General features: G+C 38.2%; 1 long non-coding RNA gene across 1 annotated transcript in view; it reads right to left on the reverse strand.

The window, feature by feature from the left end:
- Positions 1 to 3286: 3286 nt before the first annotated feature.
- The window catches only part of LOC144340742 (uncharacterized), a 163206-nt gene continuing 152712 nt past the window's right edge, over positions 3287 to 13780 (reverse strand). Inside the window, exon 2 of the long non-coding RNA XR_013417037.1 lies at positions 3287 to 3649. This is a non-coding gene — a long non-coding RNA (uncharacterized LOC144340742). The remainder of the gene's footprint in view (positions 3650 to 13780) is intronic.

The following is a 13780-nucleotide window of genomic DNA, read 5'->3' on the forward strand; positions in this document are numbered from 1 at the left end:
AATGTTTCAGAATTCAGAATTCATAAACTAGACAAGCAGAGTAGAGGTGGAGACCATTATGGGATCTGCTGTAGTTTGAAGGTTTGAATGTGTCCCCCAAAGTTTATGTGCTGGAAACTTAATCCCCAATGATACAATGATGAGGGAAAGGACTTTTAAGAATTGATTAGGTCATGAGGGTTCTGCCCTCATGAATAAATTACTGTCCTCATGGTGGGAGTGGATTCCTGATTAAAAAAAAAAAAAAGAATTCTGCCCCCTTACTCTTTCACTCATCCTCTCTCATCGTCTTGCCTTCTTTTATGGGGAAGCATAGAAAAAAGATTCTTGCCAGATGCCAGCACCTTGATATCTGGCTTTCTAGCTCTCAGAACTGTGAAATAAACTTATCCTCTTTTTATGTCTCCCAATTTGTCATATTCTGTTACAGCATCACAAAATGGGCTAAGAGAAGGCCCATTACAAAAACACAGGATGCAGCTATCAGACCCATGCAGGTAAAGAAGAGTTGTGCTGAGAATGGGAGTAACTGAGGAGGGAAAGGAAGGCAGCAGTTAGATTATGAAGGGCCCTAAGTGCTGAATTCATACGTTTAAATTTTTTTGCTGACAGCTTTAAGAATTATTGAGGTATTATAAGCTGGACAATATCCTCTTTTTCTGTTTTGTTTTAAATTACTTGGTCCTTTGTGAGAAGTGTGAATTAAGGGGAAGCCAGTCTGGCAGCCCGTGGTCCCCAACAGTGACAATAGTGATAGCCTGAATTATAATACTCACAGCAGAGAGGTAGTAAAGGAGGGATAGTCTGTTAACAGTAGATTCAGCAGCACATTATTGATGGATTAATTAACTGGTTGGATATTTGAAGAGACTAGATTGATTCTCAAATGTCTGCTATAGATGTCTAGAGAATGGAGTCATAACCAATACAATTGATACTAGGGAACAAACAGTCAACCCCAGGGGAAAAAAAGGTGAGTTCATTTTGGACAGGGATTTCACATTCCTGTAGATGTTCAATTAGCCTGTTTAGTCAGCTGTTAGATACATTGTGTTATAGATCTCCCAACAAATCTGAACTAAATTAGAAATAAAATAAGAAAAGAAAAATCCTGCAGGCAAGCCATGGTTTTGCAAGGAGAGGATGTGCACTTCACAAGGTATATCTCTCTGCTGACTTCATCACAGTCTAATATCTGTTTCTCGATGTCACTGGCTCAGAAGAACAATTTCTTTAGGATCCCAGAATTAATGAGACTAAAAAATGATGACTCACATTAATAAAACTTTAGAAAAACCGACATATAACAAAAGAATGTAAGTGCGTAATGCTGTAAAAAAAGAAAATAATGATCAAATACAGTAAATACTCATTAACCTACCTTTTTAATCCTCCTTATTTGCAGGTTTCAAGGAATGCTAAACAATCAAAAGCTTTCTCAAGAAACACAGAATCAAACAAGACATAATTCCATGGAGTGGGAATAACTTTAGTAGTAAAAACCTTGTCTATCATTTAAACACACTTACTTGAATGGTCATCATCCAAAATGCTGATCACACTAAATGATGATGAAGACATGGAGCAACAAGGCCTCTCAACAAGGAATGAAAAATGGTACAGCCACTTTGAAAAACAATTTAGCAGGTTCATACAAAATTAAACATACCCTTACCATACAGTCCATCAATTGCACGTCTTGATATATACCAAAAGTAGCTGAAAACTTATGTCCACACCAATACAGCACATAGGTGTTTATAGCAGTTTTATTCATAATTATCTAAACTTGGCAACAACCAAGATATTTTTAAAATGCATAAATAAAATGTGGTACCTTCAGAAAATGGATTGTTACTCAATGCTAAAAAGAAATGAGTCATCAGGCCATGGAAAGACATAGGAAACTTAAATGCTTATTTCTTCTTATTATTTATTTATTCATTTTTGAGGTGGAGCCTGGCTCTGTCACCCGGACTGGAGTGCAGTGGCACGATCTCGGCTCACTGCAACCTATGCCTCCCGGGTTCAAGTGATTCTCTTGCCTCAGCCTCCCAAAGAGAGTATCTGGGACTACAGGCGGATGCCACCACGCCCGGCTAATTTTTATATTTTTATTTAGAGACAGGGTTTCACCATGTTGGCCAGGCTGGCCTTGAATTTCTGACCTCGAGTGATCCACCTGCCTCGGCCTCCCAAAGTTCTGGGATTATAGGCATAAGCCACTGTGCCTGGCCTTAAATGCTTGTTTCTATGTATGATTTTCATTATATGACTCTCTGGAAAAGGCAAAATTCCAGAGTCCTGGGTAGAAGGGGGTGGGTCCCCAGGAAGGCCCCACATTAGGGCCAGGGAGGGCCTGAAGGCTGGGGGCTGAACTGCCAGTCCCCTGGACTGGAGTGTGAACTAGTGGAGCTTCTTCTGGGCAGCCTATGGCCACCCACGGACCAATCAGCACATAGTTCTTCCCGTCTGAGGTCCATAAAGGCCCTGGGCTCAGCCAGAGCAGGGCAGAGGATGGATAGAGAATGGAAAGGGCAGAGAGATGACAACGGGACAAGCAGCTACAGAGAGGTATACTCTCTCTGCTGATAGCTGGAGATGATGAGACAATCAGCTGCAGAGAGGAGTTCCCTCTCCACTGAGAGCTGCAGAGATGACCTGCTGGTGAGAGGAGCTACCCTCTCTGCTGAGAGCTTCAGAGACCTGCAAAGACGCAGTAACTTGCCTGCAGAGAGGAGCCATCCTCTCCAGGGCCTCCTCTCTGCTGGGAACTGAACACTCGACTTGATGACCTACCTACAGGGAGGAGCTACCCACTCCTCTGAGTTGTTAAAAAATAAAACGCTTATTCACCCTTCACTTGTCTGCATACCTCATTCTTCCTGGATCCAGGGCAAGAACTTGGGCAAAGGTGCCACAGCCACAGAGGTTTCCAGCCAGAAATATCAACACCCCAGAGACCCCGTAACAAAACTATTTTGTATTAGCCTATAATGGTGGATATATGTTTGTATGTATTTGTCCAAACCTATAGAATTCACAACATAAGAGTGAGCCCTAATGTAAACTATGGACTTTGGGTGATAATGACATATTAATGTAGATTTATATTATAACAACTGTATCACTCCAGCAGTAGATGTTAATAAGGGAGGAGGCTATGTCTGTGTTGGGGCAGGGGTATATGGTACATCTCTGTGTAAATCTCTCAATTTTGCTGTAAACCTAAAGTTATTCTAAAAAATAAAGTCTATCAACAAAAACAGAAACCATTCATAATTCATGTGCAATAATTTTACTCTTATTTCTGTAACTAGGTTTTCTTACATTAGACAACATTGTGTTTGATGCAACAAATATAAAACCTGATAATTTGAATTAAGAAATCATAAAGTGGGCGGGCACAGTGGCTCACGCCTGTAATCCCAGCACTTTGGGAGGCCGAGGAGGGTAGATCATGAGGTCAGGCATTCAAGACCAGCCTGGCCAACATGGCGAAACCCTGCCTCTACTAAAATTATAAAAATTAGCCGTGCATGCTGTTGGGTGCCTGTAGTCCCAGCTACTCGGGAGGCTGAGGCAGGAGAATTGCTTGAACTGGGAGTGGAGGTTGTAGTGAGCTGACATCACGCCACTGCATTCCAACCTGGGCGACAGAAAAAAAAAAAAAAGAGAGAGAGAAATCATAAAGTATTCCAAGATATTATATGTCTATGATATATTCTAAAAGATGGCATAATATATCTATAACACATTCTAAAATATGTCATGACATATCTATGATACTTTCTAAAAGATGGCATATACTACAATCATAGTAATCTTTCTCTTCTTGATTGTAAGGGGACAGTCTCTTGCCCTATTTAGTTAAAAGAAGTCTGAGTGTTAAGACTATGATATCTGATATTTCTTAGGTACTCTTGCTTTCTTTCCTACACCATGACTAAACATTTTATTACTAGAGTATGTGACATATGAAGAGTCTAATTCATAGTCCTAGACAGTGTTTTACAAGTAAAAGAGTACTCCAAAATCGGGGACGTTTGAAAATGTGTAGAACAAATTTGTTTGTCACAATCATTAAGAGGGTTTAAAAAATTTAGAGGCAGGGATCAAAGATGATAAAATATTGAAATGTGTATGTATATATAGCAGGCCCGGAACTAAATTCAGGTTTTCAGACTGCCTGAAATATCAGAACAAAGAATGAAACATCATAGAAATGTTAACTTCAGGACTGACCTGTGAAGTCTAGTTGATTTATCACTTCCACAAATCTTAACCTGATTCATGGACATTTAGATGCATGCCTGTGTGTGTGTGTGCGTACCTCTGTGTGTGTGTGTGTGTGTATCCCTGTGTGTGTGCACACATGCGTACCTCTGTGTGTGTGTGTGTACATACACACAAGAAAGGGAGAGAAAGAGGAAGAAGGCGACAGACTGTAAAGGAAAAAAGATACTTTTAAGTATTTGGGAGTATTTTTAACTTTTCTTTCTTTATTCCCTAACCCTAATCTACGCAATTCTTCCAAGAAGAGTAAAGTGAAAGATATCACCAAGGACACCTATCATGCTATGGGCATGATACTGTGCTAAGATAAATTGGGTGTATTTGAAGACATCACTAATGTTTACCAATATTTATTCTCTTCTCATTCCTGAGCATAAAGTATACTGACTTTTCAGACCCTTATGTTAGGCAGAATCATAGGTTACTGGCCAGTGTACAGTCAGTGGAAATGCCTAAAAAGAAGAACTGGTAAAAACACTGAAGAATTTGTCTGCTCTTTCTTCCTCCGTTGTGGTTACTAGGGGATTTGGGGTTGAGATGTGGAGCCACAAGATCAAACTGGCTTAGATCACTAATCACCACATAGAGACCACTCTCTAGAGTGTTTTATGGAACCTGAGCAGATTTTGAGTGTAAGAGGAATAAAAGTGCATTGTACCAAGTTACTGCTTGTTGAGGACTGTTTATTATTGCTCCATACCTATGCTACCCTAATGCTGTCTCATCTCCATCTTCCTGAAGCTTGGAGAATATAAGTAACTTTCCCTGCATCACAGTTAGTAAGTGTCTGATCCCAGAATTAAACCCATATCTGGCTGCCATTGTCACGGGATTCCACATCACCACCATTGCCTTTCGGAAAATTCTTTAACTTTTTCCTCTGTGATTGCTTAACATATCTCTTTATTCTTTCAGCTACCACATTGGAAGTCTGTGAAGACTTGGCCTAATACAATGTTTTTCACCTGTTCATCTGACTATAGTCTGTCTTTAATCCAGACTATATAGCACTTCCTACCAGAATAGTTTCCTAAAATATTCCTTGGTTCATGACTCTTTTCTGCCAAAAAACTTCTATAATTGCTGGCTTTGTGTAGGCTAAAATCTATTTTTAAAATATTGGAACCATAGAGTTTTCAAGTTTAGGAAAAGTTTAAGATTATTTATCTTAAATTTCGTGTTTTAAAGAATATAAAACTGATGTCTGTGATTTTTCTATGGTCCCATAATTATAAGCAGCAAAGTCAGAGAAAACTACAGAGATTCTGCTTTTATGAAAATGTATAAACTAGCTTTAACCTACTTTATGAGCATGAGTTATGGAGTCAGAATACCTGGTTGAATTCAATCTCTTTTGGTTGATAGCTGTGTAAGTTTACCAAGTAACTTAGAACTTCTAGGACCTAATACTCTCATTTACCATCTGGGAATAATAATGTTGTCTCTCTCAAAAGGTTATTAGAATTAAATGAGCTAATATAGGTAAAGTATTTAAAGCAACATAGCATATTGACAGCTGTATGTAACATAATCAATTATCATTACTTCTGAAAACAGTTCATTTTCTTCAAGTAGTCCGGTACTCCACATTTCCTCAGAATATGTCTTTTGAATCCACACCAATTATACTTTTGTCTTTGCAGCTACCTCTGGCTGAGTACATGGCTTTGCTTTCCATATTTGATGTTATCTACATATTTTTAATATCAGATTGAAGTCCTACCGGCTAGTTAGACCATTCTCTGAATGTCCCAGCACTTGTGATCTCTCCAGTCTTGGAATTCTGACTCTGTGTGTGTGTGTGTGTGTGTGTCTATCACACATTCGGTGCTTACCACATCCTGCCTTAAATTATTATCTTACCAACAAGTTCTCTCTCTATGATTTTCTCAGGTTATACACTTTGGTGAAGCAAGCCACTGCATTAAAGAGATCTTTGTGGCAAGAACTGACATCAGCTTTGAGACAAGAGCCAGCTAAGAACTGAGGAACTGAGGCCCTCAGCCCAATTTATAAGGAATGAGTTCTGCCAAAAACGATATGTTTTTGGAAATGTATCATTCTCAGTTGAGTCTTCAGACAAGACCTCATCCCTGGCCAACACCTTGATTCTAATTTTGTGAGGGATCCTGAAGTAAAGAACTCAGTTAAGCTTTGCCTGAATTCCTGACTCACAGAAACTGTGAGATCAAAAAAGTGTGTTAAACTTCTGAGCTTATGGCTGATCATCTGTTATGTCGCAATTGGCAACTAGTACACCTGGGCCAGTGGCAGGAGAAAAGGCAGTTATTAGAATCTCACTTTTAAGGGCAGAGAAAAGAAAACAAGCCAGAGGCACACAGATTAGTTTGACAAAAGGTCATTCAGTAACTGTATTACGTGTACATTTACATATCATATAGTATATGCAGAACATTGGAGAACATATGCAAGGAGAAACTCAAACTTCCTGTCTTATTAGAAAGCTTTTTCAAGGCATAGTTTCTCCCCCATTGCATGAGAAATGCCCTTCACTATCTGTAAATAACAGCAACAAGCTTGTTTGCTGAACATGATGTCAGTTTTCAAGTACTGCACAAAGATTCAAGAGACCTCCAGGGAATTTACAATTTAATCAAGAGGAAGACAAGATGGAGTATCTTTGCCCAGCTCCTGCCCCTACTCTCTCAAATCTTCTCACTTATTGCTTATTTATTACATTTTCTTCTTGCAATATGACGTCACTAGACAGATGTGAATATTGAAATTTCAGAATAAAAAGAAGAGCATTTTTCTCTTCCCAGCTGAATTTTCCATATAATTCTTTAGAATATAGATAATGACTACTAATTTATAAAGAAATGCAGCTCAGCTAAAAATATTTGCCTTATGGAAATGGTGCAATGCAGCTGAATATATCTTTCATATGGAAGCTAATATGCCATATTTCATTAGAGGTAGTGTGCTATGCAATAAAGAACTGGAATTTAGAATCCAGAAAGCATTCAAATTTGAATCTTGTTTTTACAATGTATGAGCGTTGTTACTTTTATTGTTTCTAAATCTTGATGAATCGGTTTTTTCGTCAGTGAAACTGAGATTTAAAAAAGCTATCTCAGTATTGCTTCGATAAGTATGTTAAGTAATGTATATGGTGTTCTTGAGACCTTGTAATAGTTCCTCAAGTATCAATTACCCTCTCTCCACCTCCTCCCTGTCCCTTTCGCTCACCACACAAACTCACACAGGCAAACGTACATTTTGTTCCAGGGCTTTCTACAATTGAATGTTCCACAGAGAGCATCACAGGATATTTTGCTGTCATAAGAGAACTAATTCTTTGTATAGCACAATAAGAGCCACAGTTAAAAAACAAAAACAAGACAAAAAAACCTCTAACTTCTTTCTCGAGCTGTGGCTTGAGTTTCTTATTTTTTCTTAAAGACCAAGGGAATTTTAAAAATGTTTAATTGACAGATGAATTTATATGTATTTATCATGTACAACATGATGTTTTAAAATATATATACACTGTGTAATGACTACATCTAGCAAATTAACATATGAATTGCTTCACAGTTATCATTTTTGTTATGAGAACACTTAACATCCACTGTCTCCACATTTTTCAAGAACACAATATAATTCCAAGGCCCGGACTAGGCCTGAAGACAGAACAGTGAAATGACACTTTAGGGCCTGGGATCAAATAATACAAAATATTGTTATTAAGTATAGTCACCCTATTGTACAATAGATCTCTTGAATTTATTTTTCCTATGTAACTGAAATTTTGTATCCTGTGGCCAACGTTTCCTCAATGTTTCCACTCCCGTGGTCCCAGCCCACAGTAACCACCATTCTATTCTCTAGCTTTATGGGAGATCAACTTGTTTAGATTTCACATCTGAGTGAGATAAGGTATTATTTGTCCTTCTGTGTGTGGCTTATTTCATTTAACATAATGTTCTCCAGGTTCAGCCATGTTGTAAATGGCAGAATTTTCTTCTTTTATATGATCAAATAACATTATATTGTGCATATATAATACATTTTCTTTATTCATTCATACATTGATGGACATTTAGGTTGATTCCATATCTTGACCATTGTGAATGATGCTGCAATAAATGTAAGAGTGCAGATATCACCCCACACCCATTAGAATGGCTATTATCAAAAAGGCAAAAGATAACAAGTGTTGGTGAGGATGTACTGATGTACTGATTTACATTCACACTGACAGTATAAAGGATAAAGGAAACCCTCTATACTATTGGTAGGAATGTAAACCCTCCTTTCTGTTGGGGGAATGTAAATCAGTACAGCCATTATGAAAAACAGCACAAAGTTTCCTCAAAAAGATCAAAATATGACACCATACAATCCAGGAATCCCACTGCTGGGTGTGTATCCAAAAGACGGTGGAATTTTACTGCGACTATAATGTCCACAGTACATCTCTGAAGCACTCAGATGAAGTTATTTATCAAGCTGAATAAACCTGTGGTGCCAGGGAGGTTAGATTTCAAAGGCAATACAGGATCATTTTTGACCCTAGTTCAGAATAAATTTGTTAGGTTTACAGAAATCTCTGGCACATATTTATACTTAAGAATTTTCCTTTGTATTTGAAAGTGTTCAAGCTTTAAGGGGTTTTCTGCTCAGCAAGTCAGTTGTAAGCTGACCATGCACGTCTTTTAAAAGTTGGTATTTGTCTACTCCTTGCCAGAAAGAGATATTTGCCATTTTCTCCAACCATTTTCAATTAATTTGATGCATGCTACAAAATTCAGAATTTGGTCAGTCTTTATTTTTGTTGTGTCAGAATAATTGTTCTGCTGTCTTGCCATTAATTTAGTATACTAACCCTGAACAAACAGATGACTTTAATTTGGTCTTAGACTGGATTTCATACTCTTTGACCTTGGCTGAAGTGAAATCTTTAAAACTGAATAAGCTGGGGGCCAGATTTTAGTGTGCTTGTTGCCTAATGCAAATGCATAATGTTTATTATTAGTTAATTTTTAAATTAAATTTTGGAATACAATTTTTTATCATTGTTAGCTTAAGTCCATGCTGACATTTGAATGATACTCCCCCTAATCTCTCTATTAAGCTTGGTGGTAGCCCTAGCAAAAAGACTACATGTGGAACCACATCAGTAGGAGGTGTATATCCAGACTTCTTTCTTTAGTTATTTGCAATGAGGTGTTAATGAGACTGACATCTTATATTTAGTCAATTATAGTTTAAATGCATATATTGCTGTCTTCGCCTCAGCAAGAAATTTGAAATGCAGGTGTCTTGTCATTTGAAGTCAGGAAAAATTATTCATCATTAAATGAAAAATCTTTCATTTTACCTGAAAAATATATCTACTGTAAGCCCTATGAATACTGGATTAGTAGGAAGACTGGGCTTTAGCATAAATGGAATATATAATATCTTCTAAGTAATGTAATGTTGAAACACTGTCTTAGGTCGTATTTCCCTCCCAAACAAAGCAGAGGCAAGGACACGGGTGCAGGAGGGTTATTTGGAATGAGATCCCAGGAAGCAAGAATAAGGACATGAGAGAATAAGAAAGGACAAAAGGAAGAGGAAAAGTCATAATGACAATGAGAGAGAGCGAGAGAGAGAGAGAGAGAGAGAGGAGTTTGCCAGGATTTCTGAGAAATGTATAGAATGCTACTCAAAATTGTTCACATGAATAGGAGGCTATAACATTTATTTCATCTCTGGTCCCAATTGTTCAAGGATTGTTCTTGAAAGCATTAACTGCCCTGTACTTCTGTAATATTCTAGTGTGCAGGGGTAGCAATATGCCATGTTATAAAAGACTTTGAGGCCAAATGAGAAAAGACGGTGGTGAAATTTCAGGTGAAACATTGGCAGCACAAAATGAATCAAAGCCCCCTAGAACTGAAATTGAATTGGAGGTGTGTCACGGCATAAGATGTCAGCACCAAGTTCTCTCTAATAATTATTGGGTAGATCTTTCTTTTGAAATTATTTGTCAGCCAGTTCCTAAAATTTCTTTCTTGGGAATTTTTTTCTTTGATTCCCTAAATAAAAGATAAGTTCAAAGGGAAAATGCCTCTTGTAGAAAAAAAACTCAAATACCCCATTACATTTTTATGGAAGTGGTTGGTCTCAGAGATTTTACGAGCAGGTGAGTAATAGCATGACATTGGCTTCTGAAAGGCGTGGGCATCAAGAAATGAGAAAATAACATAGCTAATTTTAATTCACCTTACAATTTTTCCCAGCAACCTGAACAGTAATATAATTTTTCCACATTGGTAGACAATTATCATAGGTAAATGTGTAACTGCGAGGACACAGAGACATTATAGCCATTGTCTAAATTATCTGTTGCTGCATAACAAACTATCCCTAAATTCAGTGGCTTGAAACAACTCTTGTGTTCCATCTTAAGAATTTTTGGGGTTAGGAATGCAGTCGTACTCAGCTGGTTGATAAGTTGGCCTGGGAATCCAAGATGGCTTCACAGATATGTCTGACACCTTGGTGAAGGGGCTGCAAGGTTGGAATAAATTTTGACTGTCACGTGGAGAACCTGTATGGACCTTCTTTAGCATAGTGCTGTAACACTAAGGTCTTTCAGGGCTCTCAAAGATAGCAATCCTTGAGGCCTGGGTAGAAACCAGAAACTTCTTAAAACATGACCTTGATAGCACCACAATGTCACTTCTGCCATATACTATTAGTCAAGCATGTCGCTACATCAGCGCAGATCCAAAAAGAGGGGAATTGAACTCTACTTCTTAATGCAAGGAGTAGCAAATAATTTATAACCATCCTTAATCTACCACAGCTGTGATATTTGATCTTGGCTTCAAATTAATGTTTTTATGGGATTTTAAGAAAGCTGTGAAGTTTTACTTTACCACAGTAAGGGTTCTCATCTTAAGAGGCAAGAGGCTAAATCCCAGTTTACATGCCAGCCTCAGGAGGAAAATCTAATGAAAGATGAACGAAAGAACAGAATTTCAACCACAGATGTAAACATTGCAAGAATTTATTATACTTATTGCCATCGAAACTTTAAAATGTGGTTCGATAATCAGATTCATACCTTTAAATAATTAATAGCATATAGTGAGTTCCTCCTTTTTGACGAGATTGATTATGAAAAAAAACAGTTCATCTATTTGCAAAATTTTTCATAAAGGGTTTTGTCACATCTAAATGTGAGCCTAGCCTCATGTTTTAAGGATATCTCTTATTGAGTGTATGCTTGAAGGTATAATAATATATATATTTTTAATTCTTTTATTTTTCTTTTTGAGACAGTTTCTTACTATGTTGCCCAGGTTGGAGTGCAGTGGCATGATCTCAGATCACTGCAGCCTCCACCTCCCAGGCTCAAGCAATCCTCCTACCTCAGCCTCCAGAATAGTTGGGACTATAGGCATGCACCACCATGTCTTGCAATTTTTGTATTTTTTTGTAGAAACAGGGTTTTGCCGTGTTGCCCAGGCTAGTCTTGAGCTCCTGAGCTCAAGCGATCACCCCACCTCGACCTCCCAAAGTGTTGGAATTACAGGTGTGAGCCATCCTGCTCGGCCTTCACAGGTATTTGTTGGACTTGACCTTATTTGTAGCTTTTAGAGTATGCTGTAGACTCTGTCTTCCATTTCTCCTGTGTTGTACACGAATGTGCTCTGCATCTGTGTGCTCATTTGCATCGAAATGAATCCCAGAGGCTCATGTGTATTTGCCTTAATACTCTCAAAAGAACAACTTAAATGAAGATAATAGTCACAGAGTCAGCAGTCTTTCCAAGACTAAGTAGAAAACAACTGCATTGATAGCCTTGGGGCATTTCTACTGATTACCGATTTTCTCTGTTGAATTAATGGAAGAGCAGTTCTCCCTTTGAAGTTGCTGTTGTGGAGGTCTAGATTTTCCCTTTCACTCCAAAGCACTGGTCTCAGAGGGCTAGCAATGAAATCACTAACCAAATGGTTACTGAGGTAGACTGAACTCCGAACCTGGACCATGTTCCAGGCAAGGAGTTATAACTTAGAAAAACTTTGATTATAGATTCCCCTTGCATTCCCATTTAGTGCTCCTCTTGGCCATTTTAAAGCCTCATCTTACTCCAGGTATCCGCCCTGTTCTGTCAAAATTCTTAGTTGCCAGCTAGTGGTCTCATATGAAAGTCTGATTCATTGCACATTTTCTACCTTTTCTCATGTCTCTAATATTCCCCACCAATCTAATCTAAACATCATGAGCAAATTAATCATTCCAAAGGAATATTAATGTTTGTACAGGTGGAAAAGGAATTCTATCACCTGGCATTTGTGTCCTAATCCATAACTTCATGTTCTATGACCCTCATTCGTTTCATCATCTCCACTCCTCCTAGTGTTTCCACTTCCTGGCCTCCTCCCCCGTCTCTGACATGAAAATTCACCTAAAGAGGCATCTTCAGAATGCCGTCCCTGAATCCCTGACTATGGGAGATAATGAATCTACCTCCCCTGAAACCCCATTATGAGTTATTTGCACATTGCTTATAATGAGTGTTTGTGTCTGTTCTGTAGTATGGATATTTTGAATTGACCGCCCTTCTCCGCCCCTGCAGGCACTGTTTGAATGCTCTTTGGAGAAACATTTATTTTTATTTTAAAGTACAGTTTTCTCATACTAAATAATTTTTATTTTAAAAGTCATGTAACATATATACTTGGTGAGGAGTATAAACAGGATGAAAAAGATATATAGTAAAACATGAATGTCCCTCCTACTTCAGATTCCAAGTTACCTTCCCTAAAGTGGCTACTGTTAAGTTTCCCATTTGTACTTCTAAAACATTGTACTGTGCCTACAAATACATGACATAATTCTATGCCATAAGTTTACCTTTTCTAATTAACAATTCATAACTTATAAAGGTTTTTCCACACTATCACATTTTGATCTCTCTAGTGATTTTAGCAGACGTACTATATCCCATTGTATACATGTACTATAAGTCATTTAAACAGTAACTTGGCAACTACATTCAGCTTGTTTCCAGTCTTTTTCTTTTTTTTAAACAGATTGAGATATCTTGTTGCCCAGGCTGGAGCACAATGGCATGATTGTGGCTCACCACAACCTCCGCCTCCCAGGTTCAAGTGATTCTCCTGCCTCAGCCTCCCGAGTAGTTGGGATTACAGGCATGAGCCACCATGCCCAGCTAATCTTGTATTTTTAGTAGAGAAGGAGTCAGGCTGGTCTTGAACTCCCTACCTCAGGTAACCCACCCACCTTGGCCTCCCAAAGTGCTGGGATTACAGGCGTGAGCCACTGAGCCTGGCCTTTCCAATCTTTTGACATTAGTAATAATGCTGCAATAAAATTAGTTTATTGTTTTTAATCCTCATATGTGAGTATAGTGTGGAGGAAGACCCTGAACTTCAGGTGAGATTACAGCTCTGGCCAATACTTTGATTACAACCTTGTGAGATGATGAGCAGAGAACTCA

The sequence above is a fragment of the Macaca mulatta genome, chromosome 4 (genome assembly GCF_049350105.2).
Source record: "Macaca mulatta isolate MMU2019108-1 chromosome 4, T2T-MMU8v2.0, whole genome shotgun sequence".
Lineage (NCBI taxonomy): Eukaryota > Metazoa > Chordata > Mammalia > Primates > Cercopithecidae > Macaca > Macaca mulatta.